Source organism: Pongo pygmaeus, chromosome 12 (assembly GCF_028885625.2).
Source record: "Pongo pygmaeus isolate AG05252 chromosome 12, NHGRI_mPonPyg2-v2.0_pri, whole genome shotgun sequence".
Taxonomy (NCBI): Eukaryota; Metazoa; Chordata; class Mammalia; order Primates; family Hominidae; genus Pongo; species Pongo pygmaeus.
This window is the reverse complement of record NC_072385.2, coordinates 118,078,834-118,089,794: the sequence shown is the minus strand read 5'-3', so window position 1 is coordinate 118,089,794 and position 10,961 is coordinate 118,078,834. Positions and strand designations below refer to the sequence as shown.

The window sequence follows — 10,961 nt, the reverse complement described above, 5'->3', positions numbered from 1 at the left end:
AAAGTCAATGTACAATCTGAATAATAACGGTGGTTGCCACAGCTACTCAGTTCAACCATTTGAGTGAGTTATTACCCTCCCAACTTTATAGATGAAGAAACTGATGTTCAGAGTGGTTAAGTGACTGCTCCCAAGTCAAAAAGCCAGAATCAAAGCTGGGATGCAAGCCAGGGCTTTCTGACAGGTCTCTCTCTGCTTCTGCGTGCTGCCTCTTGTCTGAATGCCTTAGTGGCCTCTGCATGGCCTTTGGTGAAAGGATTTTGTTTCTTTTGCAGAAAACAATCATTGAAAGGCATTTAGCCTTGGATCATTAGTTAGGAGCTGCCTCTGGCACAAATTTAGTGTGGCCTCAGCTTAGGCCCTCCCCAGTCTGCACCTCAGCTTAGGCCCTCCCCAGTCTGCACCTCAGCTTCCCCATCAGGCAATGAGGTGGCTGCATTGGTGGTCGGCTTCCAAGGGCACATCCAAGCCCCACATTCCATCACTCTCTCACACCACATAGCCTCTCAAACAGAACTGCCTTTAGAAAGAAGCAAAATTCATAGGTCGATTATAATTCCCAGTTCTCCTTAGTTCCAATTTCTGCCTGTTGCCTCGTGTCATGACAATTTCACCCTCTTGAATTTGCAGAAGTGTGCTCGTTTGGTTGATATGCTCACCCTGCAAATTCCCCAACCGTGTTTTGTTTCGGCAACAGTTGGCTTCAGACCTCATAGTCAGAGCTGCCCTTGTAAATTCTTTATTACTGTTTGGTTTGAAACCTGCAAGGTAAAATTGTCTGAAGGTTATCAAGATTGATACTGCGGGCTTTGTTTTGAAGTCACTCAGTGGGGACAGTTAATGTATCTTTTTTTAAAACTTGCAAAGCAAGATCCCTAATGATTTGTTTGTCTCTGCTTCAAAGCTTTAAACATTTCTTTTATCTATTGTCTGATAGGGATTCGTCTGTGATTTAAAACAAACAAACAAACAAACACAACGATTTAGTTGAATTTTTTTTTTTTAAATTCTAAGTGTAGGACCAGCACATGAAAAGTGGCTGACCCAGCAGGATGGGATAAAAGAATAACTATTACAGAGTGTTTAGGACTTGATCCGTAGAAATACCACACTTTTATTCAAGTGCAGTGAGTAAAAAAATGGTCCTGTTATATTATCTGGCAATTTATTGTCATTCTGAGAAGGTTACAGGTTTTTTTTATTTGATAAAAAAGTAATACATATTCAGACCTAGAAAATGTGAAAAATGTAGAAAAGTACAAAAAGACAATAATCCCATTACCCAAGATACCTACTATTAAATTTTTATATATACTTCTAGTTATTTTTGCATTCATGTATATATTATTTATCCAAAAATAGGATTATTGTGTTACATTCTCTTCTGTAACCTACTTTTTTCATTTATATGTAAAACTTTTTTCTATTTTATTAAATACGTTCTATAAAGTCACTCTAATATTAATAGCTACACAGTAGTCTATTGCATGGATGTATCAACATTTACTTAATTCCACCCCTACTATCAGATATTTCTTTCCAATTTTTTTGCTTAAAAAAAACAAAAAGGACAGAGATTATCATTACTTTGGCTAAAATTCTATGCATATCTCAATTATTTTTGGAAAATAAATTTGTACAAACGCATTGCGAGGTTAAAAATACACGGTTCTAAAGCTTTTGATAGATATTGTTATCATAGTTGTGAAAACTCTAAAACTTCCAAAATAAACACAAAGCAAGAGAAATGGAGAGGGTAATCATATATTTCTAGACCTTTTCCACATAATCTTCTTCCTCTGTGTCTCATCGTGATACTTTCCAAACCCAAACTGGCCAGCCTGCTTTAATATCTGCGGTGTCCTCAGATAGTTAAGCTGTAGAGGGGAAGAACTCAGGACTAGAAGATTGGACACTTGGCTTCCAATCCTGAATCAAGCTTCACCCATCTGGCCATAAACAAGATATCTGGCCTTTAAAGTTTCTCCATTTGTGAAACCATGTCACCATGTTTCATCTGATGTCAGCCAGATAATTACAAAAGGCCCTTCCTGCGCTTATATTGGAAATGAAAGAAAACGGATGAAAATGCAGGTAAAATATTAACACGGTGCTTCTGATTTTCATTCCCCATGCTTTCTTTTCCAATGCTTTCTTTTCCAATCATTTCAACCTCCCCATGTGCTTCCCCTAGTGCTTGGCTGCGTTTACCTTCTCTTATTTCAGTCTAAAACTCACTCTTGGGCAGGCTTCAGCTGGGTGGCCAACGATTACCAAGCCTTTTTGAGTCATTAGGAATTAGAAGCAATCTTTCCCCAATGTGCTCCTTTGCAGTTTATCCAGAGCCTTTGAAATGCAAATCACTCCAACCTGCAGCTGGGGAAACTGGACTCTTTAGGGTCTCCAACTGATCTCCACAGCCTGTGCCCAGCAAGCCCCAAGCAGGCAGGATCCTGTGGCCTGCTTCCGAAGATCAAAGGGGCATTGTTCATCTAAAGTTCACCACCAGAAAACCTAGATTAGCAAGTAGTTCCGCCTCCATCAGTCTTTAATATCAAACGGCTGTTAACACAGGCAGGACGCAAGGCCTCTGGCCACAGGCTCTGAGCAACTCAAGAAGAGAAGCTACTAAGATATCTCACAAGAGGAAAAAGTAGCAGGTGAAGTTTCTGCTCTTATCTCTCTTGGTATGGAATACAATCAGTGGTTAAGAATGGCAGCTCTGGAGCTGGGCGGGCTGGGCTGTTCCCTGGTCTTGCACAGAGCAGGTACTAATACAAGCATTTGGAATAAACTAAATGAATTTCTATAGCTAAGTCTGGGGGCATATACTCTTCTTTGTTGGCACATTTGTGGTCTCCTCCTTGCTCTTCTTTGAACTAGTCCTGACTGGGCAATGGAAGTCAGCAAGCTCTGGCCAGCAGGGAGTGGACTCTGGGCTTCTTGACCACCACATGTTTCCACAATGCACAGTTTGATTACCTGGGCCCCTGCCTTGTCTTTCCAATAAATGCCCCATGGACACGCACATTCTCTCCACTCCCTCCTGGAATCCCACCAACATGATAGTAAAAGAATGCAAAAGGCACAAACTACGAGGGAAGAGAGAATAAGAGAGGAGATGACAGTGGACAAGAGATATCTACAAAATTCTAGAAGTGGCAAAACAGATGAATTAGTAGTAACTGACTTAGTGGGGAGAAGAATAACCTTTCTTCAGTAAGCTGAGCAAACTAGGAGACAGCAGCTAGTAAGAGATGCCAAAAAAGTTCTAAAAATGTGAAAACAGAGAGATGAATGGTATCCGACTGAGAAGAGAGAAGAAAAGTGAATCTGACTTCCTTCAGTAGGACCAGCTAGATACAATTTCCTAGAGCTAAAGAATATATGTATAATTTCCCAGAGCTAAAGAATGAATATATATATATACACATATATATATATACACGCATATATATACGTGTATATATATATATTTTTTTTAGAGACAGGGTCTTGCTCTGTTGCCCAGGCTGAAGTGCAATGATGCAATCACAGCTTACTGCACTCTTGACCCTCTCTGCTCAAGCAATTTTCCCACCTCAGCCTCCCAAGTAGCTGGGACTACAGGTGTGGATCACCATGCCTGGCTAATTTTTGGTACTTTTTTGTTGAGATGGCGTTTCACCATGTTGCCCAGAATGGTCTCAAACTCCTGAGCTCAAGCATTCCACCACCTCGGTCTCCTGAAGATGACATTTTTAAATAGAAAAGGTTCTCTAAATGCCCAACATAATGTTGGACATTTGAAAAAAAAAAGCGCATTGATATAAAATTTGATAATAGTAAGTATGAAAAAGATATCCTGAAAGGTTTTTTCTGTTTTTTTTTTTTTTTTTTTTTTCAGAAGGGGAAGGAATCAATCAGAAAACTAGAAGCTAAAAACACATGGATGTACTTTCGTAAACATTCTGAGGGAAAATATTTTTCAAATATAGAATATTATACCCAGCCAAATTATCAATCAAATGTAAATTGAGAAAAAAACCTCAGACTTGAAAGATCTCAAAAGCTTATGTCCATAAATTCTTCCTCAGGAAGTTCTGCAGAAAATACTCCATCAAAATGAGAGTTAAGACAGAAAAAGACACGGGACATGGCAAAGATGGAATCCTAGGAACTAGATTTACCCTCCCACCTGAAACAAATATAGAACCAGACCAAATGTAAGAAACAACAGCTCTGAAGACATTAGACATTGGGTAACAAAGACCAGTGAAACAAATAGAGCCCTACAGGTAGGGAGGACACATCCAGACAGAAACCAAGGGATTCTCTGAGTTTGAAGAGACGAAGCAGGACATCTGGGGAAATGTCCTGGAAAAACCAAGGCAGCCAACATTCATAGGATTGAATACCTGCGTAGAGAGCGCTGCACAGAAAGGGAACTTCAAAGATCTGAAGAGAGTTCCTTTAAGAATTCAATTGAGTACTTACCAGTGCATACGTGTGAGGAAACTCCCCAAGGTCAGGGAAAGAAAGCACTAGAGGGAACGGTGCTGGGACCAATGCCTGCTCCATCAGATTGGAACAGCTCATAATTCATAAAGCATTAGCTAGAGTACCAAGGAGGATCTTGCCCCAGTCAGGGAGAAAAATTGACCCTAGACTAACTATTGCTTTGTTCCAGCCTAATAAAGATTAAAAGCAAGAACCAAAAGGAGCACATTGTTTCTATGTAATTTAACCTCATCCCAGAACAAAGTTCAACAATATTTTTAAAGGTCGGGCATGGCAGCTCATGCCTATAATCCTAGCACTTTGAGAAGCCAAAGCGGATGATCACTTGAGCTCAGGAGTTCGAGACCACCCTGGGAAACATAGTGAGACTTCGTCTGTTAAAAAAAAAAAAAAAAAGAAAAAAGAAAAGAAAAAAAGAAATATTATTAGGAATGAAAATATATCCAGCACCCAACACTAATAAAATTCATAATATTTGGGATCCAATTTAAAGGAAAATGAAACCCATAATGAAGAGAAAACTCATTTATGGAAACTCACCCAAAAATAGCACAAATGATAGAAATAGTGGAAAAAGACATTAAAATCATTATAGGGCCAGGCACGGTGGCTCATGCCTGTAATCCCAGCGCTTTGAGAGGCCTAGGCAGCAGATTGCTTGAGCTCAAGAGTTTGAGACCAGCCTGGGCAAAATGGCTAAGCCCTGTCTCTATTAAAAATACAACAAAGTTAGCCAGGAGTGGTGGTGTGCACACATATAGTCCCAGCTACTTGGGAGGCTGAGTTGGGAGAATCACTTGAACCTGGGAGGCAGAGGTTGCAGTGTCCCGAGACCACACCATTGCACTCCAGCCTGAGAGACAGAGCGAGACTCCAACTCAAAAAAAAAAAAAAAAAAAATTGTTATAACCACATTTTATATCTCTAAGGAGTTAGACAAAAGATTGAACAAGTTTAGTAGAGAGACAAAAGATATAACTAAGATCCAAACAGAATCTCTAAAGAGAAAAACTTTTTATATCTGATACGAAAAGTATATTGGAAGGGAATAATGGCGGATTATATATTACAGAAAAAAAAGATTAGCAGACTTGAAGATGCATCAATAAAAGGTATTCAAAATGAAACACAGGAAAAAAAAGACTGAAACACAAATAAACAGAGCATTAGTGAAGTGTAGGACAACTTCAAGCAATCAAATATAAGTGAGGGCTACTGTAAAACATACTTCACCAGCAAATGATCCACAGCTCCTGCTACACATGTTGTCATGTAAACCCCTCATCGAGTGTGAGCTGTGCTTAGTGAGCGACTTACAGAGAACAGCATAAGGGAAATGTGATGGTGAGTGACTTGGACACCAGTGTTCCCAAAGAAAAGGAAAGCGGGGGACAGAAAAATATGTGAAGCCAGGTGAGGTGGCTCACGCCTGTAATCCCAGCACTTTGGGAAGCTGAGGCGTGCAGATCACCTGAGGTCAGGATTCGAGACCAGCTTGGCCAACATGGTGAAACCCTGTCTCTACTAATGATACAAAAATTAGCTGGGTGTGGTGGCCTGTGCCTGTAATCGCAGCTGCTTGGGAGGCTGAGGTATGAGAATTGCTTGAACCCCGGAGGAAGATGTTACAATGAGCTGAGATTGCACCACTGCATTCCAGCCTGGGGGACAGAGTGAAATTGTGTCTCAAAAAGAAAAAGTATATATATATTTTTTTTTAAAGAAATAACACCAAAAATCTTCCAGATTTGATAAAAATTATAAACCCACAGATTTAAGAAGCTAAAACAAACATGAAAAAAAAAAAAAACCCATACCAAGCCATAGTATCATCAAATTGTTTAAAACTAGTGATGAAAAGAAAAATCCTGAAATTAGCCAGGGATGGGGGAAGGGCACATTGTATACAATGGAAAAAAGACACATGAATAATAGCAAATTTCTCATTAAAAACAATGTAAGCTTAAAGATAGTGAAGCAACATCTTTAAAGCATTGAAAGAAAGGAAAAACTGTCAACATAGAATTCCACATGCAGTGACATTATCTTTCTAAAAACAAGGATAAAATAAAGACTTTTTCAGACATATAAAAGCTGAAATAATTCATCACCAGCAGACCTGCACTGTAAGAATCGTTAAAGGAAATACTTCAAGCAGAAGGAAAATGATACCAGATGGAAATCTGGATTTACACAAAAAAATGAAAAGCACTAGATAAGGTACATACATGGATAAATATAAAGGCTAATATTATTTTTGTTATTGACATTTTTTAAATGTAAAAGTGATTAAAGCAAAAACATTAACAATGTATTTTGATGTTTGTTGTTAACATATATACAGGTAAAATATATGAGAATAATACCACAAAGTCCCAGAGGGAAAAAATAGAAGTACATTGTTGTAAGGTTCTGATACATGAAGTAGTATAATATCCCTTGAAGACAGCTGTAGAAGTTAAAGATATATACTATAGACTGTAAAGCAACCTCTAAAATAACATCACAAAGAGTTATAGCTACCAGGCTAACAAAGTTGTTACAAAGGAATCATAAACAATATTCAATGAATTAAAAATAATGTATAAAAGGGGGAAAATGAAACAAAGAACAGGTGGTAGAAATAAAAAAAATAAGATAATAGAATTGAACACAAACATATCAATAATTATATTAAATGTAAATGGTCTAAATATCTTGTGGTTGCCAGCCTCCAAGACGGCCAGCATTGAGGCCCATCTCCTGGTATTTCCACCACCATATGAGCTTCTTCCATAGAGCATGGACTGAGCTTTGTGACTTACTAAGCAAAGGATAAGGCAGGTGGGATGATGTGTAATTGGTGACTAGGCCATAAAGGGCAGGGCAGCATTGCATTATCTCTCTCTCTCTAAGGACAGAGCAGCATTGCATTCTTTCTTTCTCTCTCTCTCTCTCTCTCCCTTTTTTGTCTCTTTCTCTCTCTCTCTTCCTCTTTTTCCCAGTATCGGTATCAGCTATGGGGAAAGCCATGCTGAGAGCAGTCCCATGGAGAGGCCGACATGGTAAGAAACTATAGCTTCCTGCAAACAGCCTCCTGGATGAGCTCAGAAGTGGGTTCTTCAGCCCCAGTCAAATCCTCAGAGTCTGCAGCCCCGTCTTGATCGTAACCTTATGAGAGAGATCTGCCCAGATAAGTTGCTTCAGATTTTGGACCCTCAAAACCTGAAAGATGAAAAAATGTTTGGTTCTTAAGCTATTCTGTATTGCGGTAATTTGTTACACAGTAGTAGGTAACTAACATATACCTTAATTAAAAAGCAGATATTGTCAGACTAGGTTAAAAAGTAAGACCCACCACTTTATACCCATTAGGATGACTGTTATGTTAAAATTAAAAACAAAACAGCATTAAAATATAGAAAATAACAAGTGTTGACAAGGATGCTGAGAAATTGGAGCCCTGGTGCATCAGTGGTGGGAGCATTAAAAATGGTGCAACCACTGTGGAAGTTTCCTCAAAAAGTTAAACATTGTGAGACCACATGACCCAGCAATCCGCTTCCAGGCATATTTCAATTTCCAAAGAATTGAAAGCAGGAACTCAGGTATTTGTACAGCAGTGTTTACAGCAGCATTGTGCACAAAAAACAAAAGGTGAAAATGGTCTATAATCCGAGGACTTTGGGAGCCTGAGGCAGGCTGATCACTTGAGCTCAGGAGTTTTAGACCAGCCTGGACAACATGGTGAAACCCTATCTCTATAAAAAATACAAAAATCAGCCAGGTTGGGGTGGTGTGTGCCTGTAATCCCAGCTACTTGGGAGGCTGAGGCAGGAGAATCGCTTGAATTCAGGAGGTGGAGGTTGCAGTGAGCCGAGATCGTGCCACTGCACTCCAGCCTGAGTGGTAGAGTGAGACTCTGTCTCAAAATAAAAAGGTGAAAATAACCCAAACGTTCATTGATAGAAGAATGGATTAACAAAATGTAGTATATACATGCAACAGAATATTACTCGGCTTTAAAAAAATAAAATTCTGACGTATGCTACAACATAGATAAACCTTGAAGACATTATGTTAAGTGAAAGAAGCCAGGCCAGGCGTGCTGGCTCACGCCTGTAATCCTAGCACTTTGGGAGGCCGAGGCTGGTGGATCACAAGGTCAGGAGTTCAAGACCACCCTGGCCAAGATGGTGAAACCCCATCTCTACTAAGAATACAAAAAATTAGCTGGGCATGGTGCAGGCGCCTGTAATCCCAGCTACTCAGGAGGCTGAGGCAGAGAATTGCTTGAACCTGAGAGGCAGAGGTTGCAGTGAGCCAAGATTATGCCACTATACTCCAGCCTGGGCGACAGAGCAAGACTCTGTCTCAGAAAAAAAAAAAAAAGAAAGAAACCAAACATAAAGGGACAAATATTCTGATTCCACTTATATGAGGTACCTAGAATAGTCAAATTCATAGAGGCAGAAAGTACACTAGAGGCTACCAGGGGCTGGGAGTGGAAAGATATTGTTTAATAGGTACAGAGAGTCATTTGGGATGATGAAAAAGTTCTGGAAATGGAGAGCAGTGACAGTTGTACAACATTGTGAATGTACTTACTATTACTGAATTGTACACTTAGAAAGGGTTAAAATGGTAAATTTTATGTTATGTAAATTTTACCATAATAACAAAAGTGAAAAAAAACCAAGACCCAATGACAGACTGCCTATGAGAAACCTATTTTAATATATAGATATAAATAAGATAAAAGCAAAAAAAGGGAAGTAGATATGCTATGCTAACTGTAATCAAAAGTAAATGAAATGGTTATATTAATATTAATACAAAACCATGTAGATTTCAGGCAAAGAATATTACTGGTTATACAGCAGGTCGATACACAAGAGGTTACAACATCCTAAATACTTACATGCCTTAATAACCAAGCTTAAAAATAAATAAAGTGGCTGAGCACAGTGGCTCATGCCTGTAATCCCAGCACTTTGGGAGGCCAAGGCTGGCGGATCACTTGAGGCTAGGAGTTCAAGACCAGCCTGGTCAACATAACGAAACCCCATCTCTATAAAATATACAAAAAAACTAGCCAGGTGTGGTGGCTCACACCTGTAGTCCCAGCTACTCAGGAGGCTGAGGCAGGAGGATTGCTTGAACCTGGGAGGAAGAGGTTGCAGTGAACTGAGATCGTGCCACTGCACTCCAGCCTGTGTGACAGAGTGAGACCCCTGTCTCAAAAAATTTTTTTAATTAAAAAAATAAATGAAGTGACCCTTTTGTAGTTCATAAGCATGATGATTGAGTTTTCACATGCATGTGTGAGATGTGCCTCCCTCAAATTTTGTTCAGACATTGGCACATTACCTCTCTGATGGGAAGAGAAATAATTAAATTAAATTAAATAATAAATTAAGCAAAAACTAATAGAACTGCAAGGAGAAATAGCCAAGTCCACAATTATGGTCTGAGAACTTGCTGACCCTCTCTCAATAATTATAAAACAAGAAAACATATAATTAGTATGAATACAGATGACTTGAAAACACTATCAACCAAATTGACTTAATAGACATTCATAGAACACTCCACCCAGCAACAGCAGAATATACATGCTTTTCAAGTGCACATGAACATTTACCAAGATAGACCATAATCTAGGCCATAAAACAAGTAAGTCTCAGTATACTTTTTTTTTTTTTTTTGTGATGGAGTCTCGCTCTGTCACCCAGGCTGGAGTGCAGTGGTACCATCTTGGCTCACTGCAACCTCTGCCTCCCAGATTCAAGATATTTTCCTGCCTTAGGCTCCCGAATAGCTGAGATTACAGGCACCTGCCATCACACCTGGCTAATTTTTGTATTTTCAGTAGAGATAGGATTTCACCATGTTGGCCAGGATGGTCTTGAACTCCTGATCTCAGGTGATTCGCCTGCCTCGGCCTTCCAAAGTGCTGGGATTATAGGAGTGAGCCATCATCCCTGGCCTTCAGTATACTTTTAAAAATTCAAGTCTTTACAAAGTATATTCTCTGACCAATGAAATTATAAATTAATGGTACAAAGATAGCTAGAAAATCCAAAATATTTGGAAACTAAATAACACACCTCTGAATAATCTGTGATTGAAAGAGGAAGTCTCAAAGTAAATTTAAAAAGATTTCACACTAAAAGAAAATGAAAACAAAGCAGTATTTAGAAATTTGTAATACTAAATGATTAAATAAAAAAGAAAGTCTCAAATCCAGGACCTCATCTTTCACACTAAGAAACTAGAAAGACAAGAGCAACTGAAGAAAAGAAAGTAGAAGAAAGAGAGATCAAAGAAAAAAATCAATAAAGTACGCCTGTAATCCCGGCACTTTAGGGGGCCGATGTGGGTGGATCACTTGAAGTCAGGAGTTTAAGACCAGCCTGGCCAGCATGGTGAAACTCTGTCTCTACTAAAAATACAAAAATTAGTCAGAAATTGCTTGATCC

General features: G+C 39.1%; 1 non-coding gene across 1 annotated transcript; it reads left to right on the top strand.

Moving 5' to 3' along the window:
* Positions 1-9,755: 9,755 nt before the first annotated feature.
* On the top strand, positions 9,756-9,859 carry LOC129030988 (small nucleolar RNA U13). Its single transcript, XR_008500877.1, has one exon. It is a non-coding gene; the product is annotated as a small nucleolar RNA U13 (small nucleolar RNA).
* The last annotated feature ends 1,102 nt before the right edge of the window (positions 9,860-10,961 follow it).